We start from the raw sequence: 21,876 nt of genomic DNA, 5'->3' as shown, positions 1-21,876 counted from the left end.
CTTAGCTCAAAGAATTGTCCCACAAGACAGAACAAAATCCTAAACCTAGTGAAAGAAATTGTTAGTCACTCAGTCATGTCCAACTCTTTGTGAATCTATGGACTGTAGCCCGCAAAGCACCTCTGTCCATGGAACTCTCCAGGCAAGGATACTGGAGTGGTTTGCCATTCCCTTCTTTGGGGGATCTTCCTGACCCAGAGAGCAAAGCTGGGTCTCCTTCATGAGCCTCTGGGGAACCCAATATAATATTTCTAATCAATTCACATATTTCAAACATTAATAATCTTACTAAGGGAATATTATTTCTAGCATCCATTATGCTAAAAAATAAATATTTGAGTCCCATCTGGGGTAACAAAAATTTTTTTTTAATTTTAATTTAAAAAATAAGAAATAAACAACTGGAGAACTAGTTTCTCTGAAGTAGGGCCTTCTGATTAGAACTTCAATGGTAACTGACCATTCCTTGAACCCTAACCTTGATTAGCATATATCAAAGATTAACTAATCAGCCCTAAGGTATTGATTAAAGCTAAAACACAGGCACAATTAACTAATTTATAATACATTATAGATCATATAATGATATGCACTTACTTGAAAAAAATTCTGAAAAAAATAGCCAGCAAATTATTATTAGTGATTTTCTCCAAAAAGAATGAAATTAGAAGAGGAGTCATTTTTCTTGATATTCTCCTACATTATTTGAGGTTAAAAAAATATTACTTTTATACTGTATTAATACTAATAAGAATGTTTAAAGGATGACATAAATGATAACAGAAATTTACTCATCTAAATTAAAGATTTATCCCTACTCACCTTCAAAAGTACACAGCAGTGTGCTGGAAGTTTGCAAAAGCACATGATGGTCAGGAAAATCCCCTGGAGGAGGAAATGGTAATCCACTCCAGTATTCTTGCCTGGAGAATCCCATGGACAGAGGAGCCTGACAGGCTACAGTTCAAAGGGTTGCAACGAATGAGACACAACTGAGCATGTGTACACACACACACACACAGTCACACACACAGGATGGACAAGGTATGTATAGAGTGTTTTCTGCTGGGAATTTCAGATAGGCTAGAGCATTGTTTAGTCTCTAAGTCGTGTCCGACTCTTTTGTGACCCATGGACTATAGCCAGCCAGGCTCCTCTGTCCGTGGGATTTTCCAGGCAAGAATACTAGAGTCGATTGCTATTTCTTCCTCCAGGGGATCTTCCCCACCTAGGAATCAAGTCTGGGTCTCTTGCATTGCAAGTGGATTCTTCACCTGTGAGCCACCAAGGAAGCCAGGAGCATTAAGTAACCTAAATGATAAATAACTTAAAATAGATTTTTAAAGCAATTTCTCTCTTGCTTTTCTTACCTCAGCCTTACACCCCTGCCTCTCACCCTACATCCCTCAGCCCCATTAGAGATTTTCATTCACTGTAGTGAATTTAAGATTTTAGTGGAAACATTTGAGAAATTATACTCCTTTCTATTAATATTATCATCCATTAATACTTGTTATGCATTACTATGGCCTTCCCTGGTGGCTCAGACAGTAAAGAATCTGCCTGCAATGTGGGAGATCTGGGTTTGATTCCTGGGTTGGGAAGATCCCCTGGAGGAGGACATGGCAACCAGTATTCTTGGCAACTCCAATATTCTTGCCTGGAGAATTCCTATGGACAGAGGAACTTGGTGGGCTAGAGGCCATGGGGTTGCAACGAGTCGGACACAACTGAGTGACTAAGCACAGCACATGAATTAGTATGTGATCAAACAGTTATCTGCAAGGGTCAAGGAATAACTGAGAAAAGGATGTAACTGGTGGCAGGTGGTGGTTAAGGAAGTTGAGGAAAAGGGAGAAAAATAATCTGGAATTCAACAGATAGTTGAGACCAGGATACCCCAAACCTTGGGATAGCCCAGCCATTAGCCCTCTAGCAACTAGAGCTCTGAAAATGTGTGCCTTGGAGCTAAATTGAAGCAGAAAGGACAGGGAGCATTAACATCAAATGATTTTATGTCACAATTTACCCCTCCCCAGGAAAAAACAGAGGTACAAATTCAACAGCTATGTCAGTCATAAGATTTACTGCAGATGATAAACATCTGTCAGCTTACTTGTATCGAGCAGAAGAGCTGAAACTACAGTCTGTGTTCGTGATAAATGAAGATTTGGAAGACATTTACTTTATCCTGCCTTTTGCTTACTTAAGCATCATGCAGACACAAAAGACATCACCAGAATTTGCTTAGACAATGCTGAACACAGAGAGAAGGGAGGGAGAAAACCACCATGAAATATTGCTACTTCCACTGCTATTCCGGAACCATCATTTCACATTGCTAATGCTTGCTCCTGCATATGAGGAGCAGGAGCCTTTCCTGATCCAAAGGCCTTGGCAGGAGGCTTCATTTATCAGGCAAGGAAAACGTATAATTCAAAATGAAAGTCACCTAGCCCTGATAAGTTGAAACAAATGAAGCTAAACTTCAAACTCTGGCTCAGCACCAGGGAACCACTCCTGTCCCTCCAGAGAGTAAGCTTCCACCCTTTTCTCGCTTACTATCAGACTCTGTAAACCTAGTGAAAGAAGAGAGGAGGAGGTGGGGAGCATCGTTGGGCTCATAATATTTAACTGTTTTTTGTGTATTTGACTTCAGTGGTCTTAGGAAGTGTCTCTCTCTCTCTCACTTGCTCTTAATCTCTCTTCCTCTGTCACTGCAGAAGGAGAACTTTCATTCTGCACCCCCTGTGTCCGAAAGATTACAAAGCGCTCCAGAGAGTCTGTTTCCTTCTTTCTCCTGGCATCCCCCTTTCCCTCCCCTTTCTTTTTTATGGCAACTTCTTTTCCCAACCTCCCTTCCCATCAACCGAAAGTTTAACTCAGGCAGCTGGTGCATGATAATGAGTCATCCTTTCATCCATCCCCCATCTTTTTGACAAATATTTATTTATAGTCTGTTATGGGTGAGATGTTTGAGAAGGGAGGAAAGGCATCCTCCTGTGCCCCCTTCTGCAGCTTATATTCCTGTGAGATTCTGAAACTCTGCCCCCAAAGTGACTGTAAACAGTTTGCAGCTGTGATCTGTGTAGATCTATAAAGAGAAAGTATTACATAAAAATTACAGATCTATCCTAACAATGCTCAGTGATTCCTGGTTGAATGCTACCCTCCTTCTTCAGCAGCTAAGTCAAATGAACCAGCAGAGCAAATATGATCTGGTGGCCATGGCAACATACATTTCTGCTTTGAACTTGTCAATCCACCACAAGGAAATCACATTAACGGGATGTTTTTCTGCTACACGTAGCTTTTGTCTTCACATTTTAATTATAGAAAGAGATTTTTTTGATTTCTAAATTCTTCAAAGACCTGGGCAAAAAGGAAATAATAATAATAATGTTGTTTCAAAAATATTTTTTGCAATTCCAATTAGCCTTTTAGTTGAGGAAGGAAAGGTAGAGAAAGAGAAACCATCTATTTGTCCCTGTTTTTTTCCCCACCATATAACTTGGAAAATCAGAGATATAGTCAGATACTCTCTAAGCAATTTGCTTCTTGGTCTTTTTAAGGTCATTTCCTCATCTGTAAAAATAGAGTAAACAATATCTGCCTCACAAAAGTGTATAAGGTCTAGTTAATGCTTGCAAAGTGCTAAGGATAATTGCTAGGATTATGAATTAATGTTGCTGGTTAATGCTGGATAGGGAACCCTTGGTTTCACCTGGGGCCCTTAGCTACTTCATTCAGTTATTAATGCCAGAAAATGCTCATTTCATCTAAGTTTTATTGCTTAAATGTGGACCATGGCTGTAGAAGTTTATCAACACATTTTATGAGAAGTTAGTAAGCTCATAAAAAGGGCTAATTTAGGACTAATTTCTACCATTGATAAAGCTGAGGAAATAGGAGATGGCACCTATGTGCCACTGTGCTCGATAGGAAGACAAAATTGGACAATGAAAGGAAAAGAATCCATGAACATTTATGTTGCAGGTTTCAGTAGTCTTCATTCTGACCACAAAACTAGCCATATGATAAAAGAAGACAAAAACTAACTGCTTGCAAATGAGGATTGATAATTTCTGAGTTGTGAAGGTCTGGCTCTGTAACTCTTCCCATCTTTTCATACTGATTTTTGAGAAGAATAAGAAGGACAAATCTGTACAAAATAAATAACTCATTTGCAGGCCTTGGTTTTACTCACTTTGCTCACCTGTAGGCACAGAAGATAAAAAATGGTGGAATATGGCCCAGAGCTCTGGCCCTCCGCATTCTCAGTTTTTTTTTTTTTCCTAATATTTATTTTTATTCATTTATTTGACTATTAGTTACAGCACATAGAATCTTCCATCTTCATTGATGCATGCAGGATCTTTAAATTACAGCATAGGAGCTCTTGCAGCATCTGGGATTTATTTCCCTGACCAAGGCTGAAACCCTTTGAATTGGGCTCTTGGAGCCTAAGCCCCTGGACCAACAGGGAAGTCCTTTGTTCTTAGTTTTTAAGGAGAAAAGCCAGTGCCTCAGGATTTTGTTGATGGAGGAAACTGAACCAGCTTCAGCTACTTCCTGATTGTCAGTGCCATCTGACTGCTTCCAAACCAGGCCCCATAGGGTGCAGAGAGCAGTAAAAAGTAGCTAACTTGTTTAGTCACTCAGTCATGTCCAACTTTTGTGACCCCTGGACTGTAGCCCACCAGGCTCCACTATCCACAGGATTTCCTGGCAAGAATACTGGAGTGGATTGCCATTTCCTTCTGCAGGGGATCCTTCTGGCCCAGGGATTGAACCCATATTTCCTGCATTTCAGACAGATTCTTTACCACTGAGCCACTGGGGTTATCAAATCAAAACTTGGGTCTTCTCCCCAATGAAGCCTGTTTACTAACACTGCAGTGTTTGTTTCAGGGCACCAAGCAAGGAGTCCAGAGCAGCTAGTGCTCAAAACACCTGAATTCCCCATGGGTTTCTGGGAAGCATTTTCAAAGCCCAGATGAGGGAAGGGAGTCCCAGGGTCAGTGATCAACTTGTGTACGATTCCCTGATTGGTTGATTGTGAGGTAACAGGGCGGTGTCACAGGGGTTAACATTATCAATCCTTAGTTTCCAATAGGCCTGCGGGCTATGCGCACTGTCATCAAGTAGCTAACATCTTCCTTTTGGTGGGGGCTTTAGTTTCTGTGAAACAACTCAGGAAATGTGCATTAGATGCTATTATCTTAGGGACTAAGGTAATATGCAAAGATTATGCAAAGGTACACAAAAAGAGTCAGACATAACAATGACTACAGCATTTCAACAATCTTAGGTACTTAGGAGAAGAGAAGCAGCAGAGGACGAGGGGAGGCATCTGTTCTGGGAAGACCCCATAGGGTCCTGCCTTGTTACACTCCACTCAATCCTTCACTTGCTCTTCTGAGTCCTTGAAAAGAAATTATGGGCTGGTCCTGCAGATATTCATGTCAGCATAGGTAATAAAAAGTCTTGTTGGTGAGGATGTAGAGAAATTGGAATCTTTGTGCTTTTTTGCTGGTAGCAATGTAAGGTGGTGCAGCTACAGAGAAAAGCAGCTTGGCAATTACACAAGAAATTAAACAGAATTACTGTATGACTCAGCAATTTCATTCCTAGGTATATACCCAAAAGAATCAAAAACAGGAGCTCAACAGTAGGCCAATGTTCATAGTAGCATTATGCACAACAACCAAAAGCGGAAGCAACCCAGGTATTTATCAACAGATGAACTTGTGGTATATATATATATGATGGAATGATATTCAGCCTTAAAAAGGAAGTTCTGACACAAGCTACAACATGGATGAATCTTGAAGACATTATACTAAGTAAAATAAGTCATTCACAAAAGGTCAAATACTGTATGATTTCACTTATATAGAGTATACCCAAATAGTCAAATCATAGAGACAGATAGAATAGTGATTACTAAAGGTTGGGGGAAGGGGGAATGGGGTGTTATCATTTAACGGGTATAGACTTTAGATGAAGAAAAAGTTCTGGAGATGGATAGTGGCGACAGTCACACACCAATGTGAATGTACTTAATGTCACTGAACTGTACACTTTTATACGGTTAAAATGGTAAATTTTATATTATATATATTTAACCCCTCTAAGCATTTTGGGCAATAGAATATCTTGCCAAATTCAATACTAAAACTTTATTCTTTATTCAGTTTTACTTCCTCCAAACCCACCCCAGCCCCTACTTGTTCCATCTGCAGGTTAGGCAGCCCTAAGATCAGGAAACTTGGGAGTGGGAAGCCCAGGATATGGTGGAACACTTCATCTTCCTTTCTGTAGTTGCTATTACCCTCTGGAGCCCTTCAAGGGAGACCAAAGTGAGAGGAGAAGGATGAGCGGGAAGGAAAGTCTGGGTCCAGCTGTCTTTTTTGCCTTGGAGCTCAATGAGTTGAGCAGTTGGCCAAAGAGAATTGCTTGGTGGTAGGCTTTCGTAGACTTTTCTGAAATCACTCCTCATGAGAAACACACATGCACTCATACACAGGACCTCTTCTCTGTAGTTCTCTTGATGCTGAGGGACTCCTCCAATGGCTTCCGTTCAACTTCTTGCTCGGCCCCCTAGTTCCCAGTTCCCAGTCAAGAGGGGGGCATTGGAAAATGGGATCAGAACCAGGCTTCATCTTGTCTTAGCACATCTGCCCTTTGCTGGTAGTACTCAATATCTACTGTGTTGCTACCAGCCTTTGAAGCCTCTGCCTTCCTCTGAAGCAAAAGCAAGAGCTGCATCTAGTGTTCTAAGAGGTTTTTGTTTGCTTGTTTTGGACTTTCGATTAGATGTTCAATGATGCAGAAGTGAAATAAATAATACACAAGTAGGTTGGGGTGGGGGGGAGGTTGTGGCAAATAATAGTAGGGGAAACTCCTGAAGGATGCTGGAACATATGAACAAATTTGTGTAAGCAGCGTAGAGGTCTTCTGAGGAAAGAAGGACTCAAAATCTCAGTCTTCTGTCTCAAGATTCAATCAACGAGATATGTGACTACATTGGTGGCTTAGTCACTAAGTCATGTTCAAGCCTTGGGATCCCTTGGACTGTAGCATGCCAGGCTCCTCCCTCCATGGGATTTACCAGGCAAAAATACTGGAGTGAGTTGCCATTTCCTCCTCCAGGAGATTTTCCTGACCCAGGGATCCTGTATTGCAGGCAGACTCTTTACCGACTGAGCTACTAGGCACTGACCAAAGGTCAGAGCCAAAGACAGTCAAGAGGTCCCTGTGATTAAAAAATCACTGAAAGACAGGAAAAGAGCCAGGGAGTGGGACCAGCACCAAGTCAGGTAAATCAGTGGGGTAATAGTATCAGGTTTCATCTGAGGCTGACTCCAGCGTTTCTGCTGGCAGAGCTCTGAAGATCCTTATCCTTGGAGAATTGTGAAAACTTGTGGCTTAATTTTCCCCAGATCTACGAGCCCCACTGTGACATGGAATATTTAATTTACTGAAACATTAGTATTTATTAATATATTATACAATGTAACTTTTAGATTAAAAGGTATGTGTTAATATTCATGATCTCCAATAAATATGAACCATTAGATGAGAAAACTTGGAGCAAATGAAAGATGTAATCCATAATCCAGGAACTGGTGATAGAGAAGAATTCTCCTCTATAACACCACTGGTCTAAACCTGATGAAGTACCAGGAGGTACTCACTTTTTAATACACATGCAATGAAAGGTGACATGAAAGAGATGCTGCAGCTGGTAGCTTCCATCCTACTCACTGCCAGGATGGCAAAGTTTTACCTGCTCTCCTAGAGATCTCACTAACTCCTAATCCCTTGCTTCCTCATAATTCCATGAGGATGCTAGTTAGAGCTGGAGTTACCCCAAGTAATATTTTTAATGAAGACAGTTGATCTCCAAGAAGAATGTTCTATACCTGGAGGTCCTTAGACACCAGACACATAAGAAAGACCAGCACCCTCATGGAGCAGAAATATTATTAATAGGTGAGGGAGTGAAGACTTCTCACAGCCAGAGTCATTGTTAAAGACTCAGGGAAATTCTGCAATGAATACATGGTTCTTTATAGTGTCTATCACCATGTTCTCCAAGTTTATTGAACACATCGAAACATTGTGGAAACAGCTATGGCACATCAGTTTGGAAAATCTTTTAGCAAATTACAGTGCCAGAATAGCTAACAGCCATCTGGCTGAGAGATGGCCGATAACCTTTGCCCTCATAGAATTTTGGTGAGAATGAGATGAAATGGTTGGTGTGAAAGTTTCTAGCACAGAAGGAACAGTGAGTAGGAACAATGAGTACAGTATTAGAAGAACCAAAATATGAATCAAAATCCTTATGAAGAAACAAGACACTGAAAAGGTGTCTTGATAAATATATCAGGAATGCCAAAGGAAGTGAGGCCTCGTGTATCCTGTGTGTCCAAAAGCAGGGTAGTGGATACTGATGAGCAAAATGGGAGGAAATAAAGGAATACCTCAGCTTCCTCACAGTGCAACTTGTGGTAGAACCAGTTTTAACCTCTGATTTTCCTGCTCTCCCTGCTTCTGACTTAATCCTCTCATTCTCTTATGGCCCACTCCAAAGGCCAAAAGCTTGCACAAGGCACAGATGATAGCTAACAATTAAAATAGAGCAATGGAACACAGAAGGAAAAAGAAAAGCCCGTAGGATGTTATTCATTTTTACAACACACTGCAGCACCCAGGCGGTCCACGGCTTCAAAGCAAAGCAAGGCCTCCATCTAGTGGAAAAGTGGAGGTGTCTGACATTGCAAATGTTACTTGCAAATGTTATGAAACCCTCCTCCACCCTCCATATTAAATTTGGCAGCTGTTAAAGCTATATGCCAACTAAATCATGCTTGACAATCATATTTGTTTCTGGCTACTTAATTCATTCATTTAGTCCAGTAATAGATATTAACAACATTATATTCCCTACAGCAAAGCAAACAATTACAAACATTTGTAATGTTCCAGCTTCTGCTGTATCACAAATACTAATGCATCAGAGAAAATAAATGAAAAAAATTTCTCCTTCAGGCAGTAGGTTAAGTAGAATAAAGGTAATTTTTTCCTCGTTTCTAATAATAGTGGGAAAAAATGAAACATACAATCATTTTGAAGAAAGTCTTTTCACCTTTGGATGAAATATATTTTTTAACCCATCTAATTAAAACAAAGACTACATTTTAAACTACAATTCAATCAATATATTTAAATTGCTTTTTATAAGAAATAATAGCAAGAATAAAGACTGCAGTTACTCTATATGTTACAGTTTAATGTGGAAAATATTGAATACTTTAAAATATATGAAAAATAGCACCTGATCACCCAAGACACAGTCAATAAGTAAAATTAAATGTCTGAGAGTTCCTATCATTACTCAAAGTATTTGGGAAAAGAAAAAAGATGTGACCTGGTATCACCAATATATGAGCTTATCAACCCAATTGGTAATATGTTTCCATTTGAAATGACATTGAATTGCTTTTGCATTTTAATTATATAACAGAAACTGCAGAAGCTGTTTCAAATAGATTTAAAAATTTGAGAAACTGATAGACAAATGATGCATACATGCTTGGTCGCTTAACAGAAGAAAATTAAGTAAAGGTCAGAGAATGGGTGGGCTTTAAAGAATATGAAGACTAGTTAGAATCCTAAGAGAGGATAAATTCATGATCTTTCATGATGATTAGTGCCTTTTAAGATAACAACAGGATGTCTTCAGAAATGAGGATGGAAGAGGGAGGGTTTGGGCCTAAGAGCGTTCACTGAGGTGGGAGAGACAGGCCAAGAATAGAAGAAATGAGGGAATTCCCTGCTGGTCCACCCTGCTTCTGGTTAAGACCTAGCACATCTACTGCATGGGGTGAGGGTTGGATCCCTGGGTGGGGAACTAATAACCCAAATGCTTCAAGGCAAAAAAAAAAAAAAAATAGAAGAGATGAGATTTGTAACTAGTAGGCTACTGCTCAAAGTGGGTGCAAGTTGAAAAAGGAAAAGAAGGAAAATGAAGTCACTCAGTTATGTCCGATTCTTTGCAACCCCACGGACTATAGCCTGCCAGGCTCCTCCGTGCATGGGATTTTCCAGGCAAGAGTACTGGAGTGGGTTGCCATTTCCTTCTCCAGGGGATCTTCCTGACCCAGGTATCGAATCTGGGTCTCCTGCATTGCAGGCTGACTCTTCACCATCTGAGCCACCAGGGAAAAAACGAACTCATAAAAGTTTGGCTATGATTATCAACAAAGATGGAATAGTGCTGCTGCCGCTGCTGCTAAGTCACTCAGTCGTGTCCGACTCTGTGCGACCCCATAGACGGCAGCCCACCAGGCTCCCCCATCCCTGGGATTCTCCAGGCAAGAACACTGGAGTGGGTTGCCATTTCCTTCTCCAATGCATGAAAGTGAAAAGTGAAAGGGAAGTCGCTCAGTCGTGTCCAACCCTCAGCGACCCCATGGACTGCAGCCTTCCAGGCTCCTCCATCCATGGGATTTTCCATGCTACTGCTGGTGAAAATAATGTCAAAAGGGAGAAATGCATGAACTTCATACAGTAGAAATCCTCCAGGAAAAGCACAATTAGGGGTTTTATAGACACAGTTGTAAAGACTTGACACTAGTAATTAGTTCAAAAAGTGACTTCAAAAGAGTATAAATGAACAAAATTCAAAATTGATGTTATACAATTGATAAACAACATTTTCATTGTTCCATGATTTTCTGATACCAGTACATCATTTTCCAAATAAAATTAAATCTGGTTTGGATTTCCTACCTACCTGCTGATGGGATGGTAAATACCATTATTGGTGCACCTTGCCATCCTCTGAGAAATGTATGAGAATCCCAGGACTCAGATGGCGACAGCAAAATGGGGCAGGCCTGGCCCTCAGTCACATCTGTCTTCATCATCCACCTTCTGCTGCTTTATTTTTCCATCAAGCACTGAGCCTCTGTCCTCTACAGGACCCTGTATTATTTTCCTACTGTAGCTGGAACAAATTACCACAAATTTAGTAGTTTAAAATACAAATCTATTATCTCATAGTCCCAGAGGTTAGAAGTCCAAAATGGGCTTTACTGGGCTAAAAGCAAGGAGTTGGCAGGCCTGTGTTCCAGTCTGGAGGCTCTAGGGGAGAATCCATTTTCTGGCCTTTTTCAAACCTTGTAGAAACTGCCTTCATTCCTTGATGAGTAACCCTTTGCTCCAGCAATGACAAATCTTTTTCAGAACACCATAGTCTCAGATTCTTATTCTTCTGCTTCCCTCTGACCCATTCAAAGACCCTTGTGATTACGTTAGGCCCTCCTCGATAATCCAGGAAACGTCCTTAGGTAAAAGTAAGATGATTAACAACTGTAATTCAATCTTCAACCTTAATGCTCCCTTGTCACCTACCTGAGCATATTCTTAGGTTCTGGGAATTAACATGAACATTTTGGGAAGACCATTACTCTATCTACTACAAACACTATGAGAGAAGTCCCACAATGTAATCCTCTCTAGTGCTTTCAAACGTCTTTTTTACATCATGAAACTCAGTGAAAATGAAAATATTTGATGGCATACTGGGGCAACTGGTTAACCCTGTCATGCCTCAGCACAATTTTGGGGAAGCAGTCTACATTGACTACAGGACTGGTCACGGGGCTTACAATAATGCCATTGAGACTGAGACTTCATAACATTATTAAGGAGATCAAACCACAGACCTGCATGTGCTGTCTCCATGAAGTCTTCCAGGACAACTAAGTGGGAGGGGAAGTTCTGCCGTCTTTAATCTGCCACACTTGCTACCTTCCAGTCTCAGAGGATCCCTCTCTCCATGAGGCCAGCACACATTCACCTTTTTATCTAAGCATAAGAGTCGGACATGACTGAGCGACTTTCTCACACACACACACACACACACACACACACACACACACACACATGCTTTCTTTGTCTTCCTGTCCTCCCCTTTCTTCTCTGGGACTACCCAATGTGGTTCCTCACTGCTCCTGACACTCAATGAAGGATTTGTGTGACAGCTGCTAGACCTCAACTACCTCAGTCTAACTAATATAAAAAGACTTTTTTGTTGTTTTTTTCACATAACGAAGACCCCAGGGGAAGTATTGGCTTTAGGCATAGCTGGATCCAGGGATAAATGACTCTGGATCTGTTTATCTAAACTTCCTCCATGGAAGCCCTTTCTCTGTTTCCATAATGTAGCCCTTGGCAGCATGAGGTTGACATCATTTTTCCTGTTAACAGTCTCAGCTGAAAGCACATCCTATACATTTTCCAAACATGAATTCATTGAGATTTCCTTTGACTTATTTTATGATCAATTTTAAAATTTTCCAGAAGCGCTGAAAAAGATAGAATTCTTTTGTTTATTTCTAATTACCACGTAGGAGATATTTTCAGTACACCATTATTATAGCTTTAAAGTAAAACTTAAATTGCACATTTATGTCCCTGCGCACACAGCTCAAAGGGGTTTCAAGAAGGAAGATTTATCATTTTCAAAGTTTTTGAAAGAAAAGCTCACATATTCCCATTCAGTAATGAGTGTCTATATAAAAAGAGTTAACAGCTGATTTTAACTTCTTAGCTTAGTAAAAGTTCTTTTAAAGTTCCTCTTTGATCTTCTTATAAGTGAGGAGCCATGTCCTAGTTTTCTGAGTATCTAAAGATCCACTGTATCAATATATAAACTAATTTTGTCTCCTTTCAAAAATAATTTCTTATGAGATATTATCTCTGACAGCTGAGACTATGGTATTTGAACAGAATATTACTTTCTAACACTATAATGTCTGAAAGAAAAATAATGAGAAAAAACTAATAGCAAAAGAGATGTTATCATTTAGTAAAAAAAAAAAATCCACTGGATGACTACATTAGATTCTCAATGTTTTTATGAATAGATGTCATTTATCTGGTATAATCAAAATGTCCCTATTCAGATTAACCCCTTTCTAAGAGATAAATGAAAGATACTGCAATGTTTCCAAAAATCAAATTGCTGTGATATGCCATCTTATTGAGATGTCTAATTCATTCATTCAGTAAATACTGAGTATCCACTCTATGCCCGCCACAGACCTAGGTACACAAGACACATGAGTGAACAAAACAAAGATTCCTATCCTCATGGAACTTATATTCTATCAAGAAGAAAAATGACAACATGATAAGTAAGCAAATAAGAGGGCATTTTAAAAAAATGAAAAAAAGAGATGAAAGGAATGGGGAAGGTAGAGGAGGGACACTTCATAATATTAAATAGGATGACCCAGGAGGTTCTAACGAAATGGTGACATTTGAGCCAAGAATGAAAGGAGGTGAAAGGGTCGGCCGTATGGTCAAAGAGTGGTCCAAAGAGAGGAAAGGGCTAGTGCAAAAGCCCTAAGAAGGAAGTGTGCCTGGCACGTTCCTGAAAGATTAAGAAGTCCAGCTTGGCAGGAACAGAGTGAACAAGGGGAAAAGGAGTAGAAGATAAAATTAGTGAGTTAAGGAGGAGGATGGGCTGATTGTGCACGACCTTGTGGCCAGTTATAAAGGATTTAGCTTCTACTGTTGGAGAAGGCAAGGACAACCCTCTCCAGTATTCTTGCCTGGGAAATTCCATGGACAGAGGACCCTGGCAGGCTACAGTCCATAGGGTCACAAAGAGTAGGACATGACTGAGCCACTAAACAACAACAACCAGCTTCTACTGTGAATGACAATGGAGTACATAGAAAACTTTAGGCAGAGAAACGTCAAATTCAGACTTACCTTTTAAAAGGATAATCTTAGTTGCTGATTTGATGACACATTATAAGGAAAAAAGAATGAAAATATACCTTTTTCAACTACAAATTGGCACTTACCAAGAGCATTGCTAATGACTGAACAACAGAGGCCTTTGCCATCTGCCTCTATGAAGATTGAACCCAGGGCTGCTATGGCTGTTGACCTTCAACAATCCCTGAGGGATTTCAGGGTGGAGTGAGGCACTCTGTGCTCCAGGGAATCTAGTGGGACAGTTCAGTCGCTCAGTCATGTCTGACTCTTTGCGACCCCATGGACTGCAGCACACCAGGCTTCCCTGTCCATCACCAACTCTTGGAGCTTGGTCAAACTCATGTCTATTGAGTCAGTGATGCCTTCCAACCATCTCATCCTCTGTCATCCCCTTCTCCTCCCACCTTCAATCTTTCCCAGCATCAGGGGCTTTTCCAATGAGTTAGTTCTTCACATCAGGTGGCCAAAGTATTGGAGTTTCAGCCTCAGCATCAGTCCTTCCAATGAATATTCAGGACTGATTTCCTTTAGGATTGACTGATTGGATCCCTAGTGGGAAAAGTCTTTGGGTAGTTGGATGTTTTTAGGAACAGATTTTATTATCTCAATCCTTCCATCTCCTCATATCTAGAGAAGCACTAAATCCCTTCATGGTTATGAAGGGATTTCATCCTCATGACTAAAAACAACAAAAAAGTCTTTTTAAAATGAGGGCTTCATGGTATTGAACTCCCTCTTCACCAAAACCTTATATATTCACCTTCACCCACTGCTGCTTTGGAGCATTCTCTCAGAGCTATCTGAGATGCTGCTTCCCAGCCTGCAGTCCTCATTTTGCCCCAACTAGAACTTAACTTGCAACTCACAAGCTGTACATCTTTTTTAGTCAACACTTTGACCCCACTAATCCATGTGAGAGCTGATGGTGTTATTAATATTAGGGTGATAAGAAGTTGTGAGATTCTGAAAAGATTCTGAAGGTATGGCCAGTAGAATTGGCTATGCGGTGGGATTGCAAGAGCAAGAGAGAAACCAAGAATCAACCTGAGCACCTGGCAGGATGGATTGACAATCAGCTGAGATGAAGCAGACTTGAGTTGGAATATCTTGAATTCTATTTTAGATATTCTGAAGAGAGCTGTAGATAGTTGAATATATGAGTCGGAGTTTAGGAGAAAGAGTTGTCCTAGAGACAGAAATTTGTAAGTGGCAGTTATACTGATGACTTTAAAATCACAAAAAGAGGAAGAGAAGAGAGGTAACATATGAAAGGGGAAGGGAAGAAGAAAAAGGAAGGAAAGAAAGAGGAAGAAGAAGAAAGAGAAGAGGGAAGAACCAAGACTGAAAAGACACAAAGAAGAGAAAAAAGAATCAGCAAAGAAAACTAAGAAGCAATCAATGAGAAATAAGAAAAACCAAGAGTTTGGTGTTCTGGGAGCTCAGCCAAGATATATATTAAGGAGGAGAATGTTGAACTGTGTGTAAAGATGAGGACTGAAAAGTGGCCAATTTATTTGTTATTTGACATTGATATGCAATGTGGAGCTCATCAGCGACCCTGATGAGAGTAGTTCTGGTAGAGAGTTCTGGTGGGAATGGAAACTCTTTGAAGAAGTCTCACTACAAAGATGAGCAAAGAAATTAGACAGCAACTGGTTGGAAAAGTAGAGTCAAGAGAAAAAAAAATTTTTAACATAGAACTAGCAAAAGGTTTGTTTCCTGGTAGGAATTATTAAATGGAAAGCAAAAAAACTGATAACAGGAACAAGAGGGAAGAATTTCTGAAGAATATTTTTGAATGTTCTGAGAGATGTGATCCAGTCTATGGTGGAGGGGTTGGCTTTAGGAGGGAACATAGGGAGTTTACTGATGGTAGTGGGCTCATAGAAAGGCAGAGGAAGTGGAGCAGCCTCTATAGAAGATGATAGGAAACTTGGAGAGTTCTTTTCAGAATTCTTCCATTTTCTCAATGAAGAAGGAAAATTGCCAGCTATGAATGAGCATGGATGCATTTATCTTTGCGCTTTTTTTTTTTTTCCATCCAGGTGAATTTTCTGATTTCTCCAATACTAGTTTATTATATGCATATTTTTTATGTCATTTTCCATGTGGCAAACCAACACAGAGACATCAGTGGGCATTCTGAGAATAAGAAAAAGAGGACTTTTAGGCTTGGATCCCTTAAGGTGCATTACTATGTATAATGTATCTCTTAAGCATATGTATTCTATCTTGATGACCAAAATCTAACATTAATCCAGAGCTTTGTAATGTTTATAACAAAGAAAAGCAAAGTAATACTATACACATGTGCTTTACACTTTCAATGACATGGCTGTCTCTTCAAATCACTCTTCTAATTAATTTTCTCTACTGCCCATAGTAGTGCTATAAGGGACATTAATCCTAACACTTATTTATGGAAAACTTTTAAAGTGTTTTAAAGTTTGTCTTTTCCACAAAAGTGTGTTCTTTAATTAGATTTAAAGGTATTGGTAGTCCAGAGTTTCCAGAGTGTTACATGGAATTCTTTTACTTAATTGGTCCAGAGAGATGCTCCTAGAAAAAGAGTTTTTTGATCATAGATTTTAGAACTGCCTCAAACTATATTTGCTTCTCGGAGCTATGCATGTAAAAAAATAATTGAGAAGTCTTAGGGGAATACGGGATTCCCTGGTGGCTCAGAGGTTAAAGGGTCTGCCTGCAATGCGGGAGACCTGGGTTCGATCCCTGGGTCGGGAAGATCCCCGGGAGAAGGAAATGGCAACCCACTCCAGTATTCTTGCCTGGAGAATCCCATGGATGGAGGAGCCTGGTGGGCTCCTCCAGGGCGCAAAGTCCTCCTCCAGTCCACAGGGCGCAAAGAGTCGGACATGGCTGAGCGACTTCACTTTCACTTCAGGGGAATAAAGAAAACTAGTGTTTCCCATACTTATTTTCATTGAACACACAAATAACACAGTTTACAGCTATTCTTTTTTTTAAATATAGCATTAAGTAATACAGTCATTAGGCATATTTATTTTGATATTATTCCAATATTTAAGAATATGAATGTGACTGATACATTATTACAGAGTAGATTAGCCTATTCCAACTAACATAGCACCTCTACCTACAACAGGGAAGGAAACGGAGTGAAGGAACAAAAACGCTCTCTGAAAAGGAAAGAAAATGTTTTTCTCTGTATCTTACATCTCTAATGTATGTGGGTCTATATTCCTGATGTGTGTCAGGGAATGAGAATCAGTATTATCTAAATGATAAGAATGAATACAAATAACCAAATAATTATGCATTAGAAAACATCAACTCATTCCATTTCTAATTATGAAACATAATGTAGAAAATAGTAAAATTCATTTAAAACAAGAAAATGTTATTGCTCTTTTAATAATACCAACATGTTAATACATTTCATTGTCACTAAAAATAAACTGTAAAATACCAGCGAATGATTTTAATGACTTTTCCCTAATATGTGTAATCACTCATGTAATTTTTCAAGTGATCATTATTACTTGAAATTATATTTGAATAATAATAAATTAAGCTTAAAAAATTAAATAGTGGAAAGTTTTTTATTTTAAGCTGCTAATTTAGTGAGTGATAATTATATAATGTGTCATAACCCAAAAAAGACTACCATGAAGCATCTTTGAGATGTCAGCAGCATAGATTGGTGGAGGGAAGGTGAAAACAATGTAGATTTGAAAACAGGTGTAGATTTGACTCCCTCCAGGCCAGTAGTTAAAATTCAAAACAGGTATTCAAATAAATGAGGGAAATTGAGGTTTGACAGTGGCAGGATGGGGCAGAATAGAAAGCAGTGGATCAAAGCAAAAGATTTGATCCGGTAAATGGATCATGGTAGCAACCAATCTTCACATGAAAAAGAATACAATAGCCTCAACTTTGAAGAAAGAGACTTATATCTCTAATTTAGTCAACACCATTAGCATATGATTTCCTTCTTTAAATGCCTACACAATGATAAATACGAGGTACTCAAAGATACTTTGATTTGTAGATATTGGATAGGTGGCTAGGTCTACTTACTACCTAGTAATACACTAATATGGCATGGAATTCCATTTTATACCTCAAAAAATCACAAATTCTTATATTATAGAAATTTGGAGTCTGTCCCAAATAGTTGAAACCACAAACATTAAACCTACCAATGCCAAGATTCTGTAACATTTAAGATGAGGTTGATTCCTAACTGAAAAATTCAGCTGTCAGTTCAGGGTACAAAGAGAAAAGCCCAGTCTTCTTTAAAAATCTCTAATGGTGGGGCTTCCCTGGTAGTCCAGTGGTTAAGAATCCACTTGCCCATGCAGGGGACATGGATTCGATATGGAACAACTAAGCCCGAGTGCCACAACTCCTGGAGCCCATGAGCTTTAGGGCCCTCAAGCCACAACTACTGAGACTGTGTGCCCTAGAGCCTGGGCACTGCAACTACTGAAACTGGCATGTGACTCTCAGGCTCTAGAGCACAGGCTCAATAGGTGTGGCACATGGGCTTTGTTGCTCTGTGGCATGCAGGATCTTCCTAGATCAGGGATCAAACCTGTGTCTCCTGCATTGGCAGACAGATTCTTCACCTCTGAGCTACTAGGGAAGCCCCACTTTCTACTTCTTGATAAACTTTTTTTCACTTTCTCCCAAGACACAAAACTCCTAACACACTGGCTGCCTCTTCTGAGATATCGTTGTGTATTCCTCATTTTCTCCTCATGTTTCTTTTGGGGGGAGGGGAGGGGCTCTTTTGCCTTTAATTTTAGAGCACTTGAGGGCTTAGTTCTTGGATTGTTTCTTTTTATATCTATAAATATTCCCTTGGTGATTTAGACTCGTGGTTTAAAATATTCCCTATATTTTGACAATTCAGAAATACACATCTTCAGCTCATCTCTCTCCAAATTCCAGGCCTATCTCTAACCCTGTGTATACATTATTTCAAAACTGTATGTCCAACTGAACTTCCCATCTTTCCCCTTAAATGTCTTCTTGCAGCTTTCCCCATCTTAAGTTAACAACAACTGTCCTTCTGGTTCTCTAAACACTAAGCTTGGAATAATCTTTTTATCCTCTTTCACGCCTACATCCAATTGTTAAGCAAATAATCCTGGCAACTACTGGCAACCATTCCCACTGGTGCAGTGTGAGCTGCATTAATCTTTCATCCGGGAATATGAAGGTAGTCTAACTGATCTCTCTAGCCCACCACTGCCCCTCTACAGTCTACTAGCAACACAGCAGCCTGTATGATCCTTCTAAAGTCTATGAAAGTGAGTCATCTATTTGCTCAAAACTCAGCTATCACATTCCATTGTCAAATCTTTACAAAAGCTGACAAAGCCCTACAGGATCTGTCCTGCCCACCTACCTCACTATCTTTATAGACTCATCTCCAACTACTCCGCCTTATCAGTGACCTCCAGCTATATCGGCTTCTTCACTTTTCCTAGGACTTGTTACACATTTCCATCTTTCATACATATAACTCAAGTCTGTATATTCACCTTCTCAATGAGGCCTACATAGTCAACCAGTAAATACGGGGTTTGATGTCCAGGCTTCTATTCCCTACTGTTGGTTTTCCTTAAATGTCTGAATTCCTTGAGCATATGTATGTGTTTATGAAGGAATTCAATTTGCATAGATGAGAAAAACAGTTTCTTCAACAGTAACGTATGCCTGCATTACAGCTCCTTTTTCAATAGGAGCTATGGTTTCTTGTAAGTTGTCAGGGTATTTCAACCTGCAAGCAACTGCAGGTAAGTATGTAATCAGGATGCAGAAATTATTGCTCCCTACATGTCAAAATATGGTTTTATTTACTCTGGGACTGGAGTGTTACTATTATTCAACACCACCCTCTCCACCACCAAGTGAAAATTCACCTCTGCTCAATCTATCATGTCATCTCAATGCCCACAATTGGGGAGCCTGCCCAGAAATAATCTTTTTCTTTGAAGAGTTACACTGAGTCTCTGACCTTAAGAAAAAGCTGTCAACAGTTTACCTGAAAGCAAAAGGGCAAGAGTTCCCAATGAAGTTCTTCAATGAATTAACATAATTGAGCTCTGGCCCATTTCTTCACTAAAAATCTGAGACTTAAAAGCTTCTCCAACATCTTAACTATGGTTCTCAGATTTACCTCTCAATTCAAGCTCTTTGCTTTATACCCTTTTATATCATGCCTCAAAACTCCTGGATGTTATTTTATGTTATAAGCATGTTCATGGCTTCGTTTAGATTAGATCTGATAGAGAGAGTGCCTGAAGAACTATGGACTGAGGTTTGTGACATTGTACAGGAGGCAGTGACCATCCTCAAGAAAAAAAATGCATAAGGCAAAATGGTTCTCTGAGGAGTCCTTATAAATAGCTGAGAAAAGAAGGGAAACTAAAGGCAAAGGAGAAAATGAAAAGATATACCCATTTGAGCAGAGTTCCAAAGAAGAGCAAGGAGAGATACAAAAGCCTTCCTCAGTGATCAATGCAAAGAAATAGAGGAAAACAATAAATTGAGAAAGGCTAGAGATCTCTTCAAGAAAATTAGAGATACCAAGGGAACATTTCATGCAAAGATGGGCTCAATAAAGGACAGAAACAGTATGGACCTAACAGAAGCAGAAGATATTAAGAAGAGGTGGCAAGAATACACAGAAGAACTGTACAAAAAAGATCTTCATGACCCAGATAACCACGATGGTGTGATCACTCACCTAGAACCAGACATCCTGAAATGCAAAGTCAAGTGGGCCTTAGGAAGCATCACTATGAACAAAGCTAGTGGAGGTGATAGAATTCCAATTGTGCTATTTCAAATCCTAAAAGATGATGCTGTGAAAGTGCTGCACTCAATACGCCAGCAAATTTGGAAAACTCAGCAGTGGCCACAGGACGGGAAAAGGTCAGTTTTCATCCCAACAAAGGCAATGCCAAAGAATGCTCAAACTACTGCACTCCAACATCTTAACTATGCACTCATCTCACACGCTAGCAAACTAATGCTCAAAATTCTCCAAGCCAGGATTCAACAGTACGTGAACCGTGAACTTCGATATTCAAGCTGGATTTAGAAAAGGCAGAGGAACCAGAGATCAAATTGTCAACATCAGTTGGATCATTGAAAAAGCAAGCGAGTTCCAGAAAATACTTACTTCTGCTTTATTGACTATGCCAAAGCCTTTGACTGTGTGGATCACAATAAACTGTGGAAAATTCTGAATGAGATGGGAAAGCCAGACCACCTTACATGCCTCCTGAGAAATCTGTATGCAGGTCAAGAAGTAACAGTTAGAACTGGACATGGAACAACAGACTGGTTCCAAATCGGGAAAGGCTGTATATTGTTACCTGCTTATTTACCTTATTTATAGAGTACATCATGCGAAATGCCAGGCTGGATGAAACACAAGCTGGAATAAAGATTGCTGGGAGAAATATCATAACCTCAGATATGCAGATACACCACTCTTACAGCAGAAAGCAAAGAACTCAAGATGAAAATGAAAGAGAGTGAAAAAGTTGGCTTACAACTCAACATTCAGAAAACTAAGTTCATGGCATCTGGTCCCATCACTTCATGCAAATACATGGGGAAACAATGGAAACAAGAGACTATTTTGGGGAGCTCTAAAATCACTGCAGATGGTGACTGCAGCCTTGAAATTAAAAGACACTCTTTGGAAGAAAAGCTATAACCAACATAGACAGCATATTGAAAAGCAGAGACATTATTTTGCCAATAAAGGTCCGTCTAGTTAAAGCTTGGTTTTTCCAGTAGTCATGTATGGATGTGAGAGTTGGACTATAAAGAAAGCTGAGCAGAGAAGAATTGATAATTTTGAACTGTGGTGTTGGAAAAGACTCTTTGAGAGTCCCTTGGACCACAAGGAGATCCAACCAGTCCATCCTAAATTAAATCAGTCCTTAATATTCATTGGAAGGACGGATGCTGAAACTCCAGTACTTTGGCCACCTGATGCAAAGAACTGACTCATTTGAAAAGACCCTGATGCTGGGAAAGATTGAAGGCAGAAGAAAGGGACGA

This window comes from Bos indicus x Bos taurus, chromosome 4 (assembly GCF_003369695.1).
Source record: "Bos indicus x Bos taurus breed Angus x Brahman F1 hybrid chromosome 4, Bos_hybrid_MaternalHap_v2.0, whole genome shotgun sequence".
NCBI lineage: Eukaryota > Metazoa > Chordata > Mammalia > Artiodactyla > Bovidae > Bos > Bos indicus x Bos taurus.
This window is presented reverse-complemented; position numbering follows the sequence as displayed.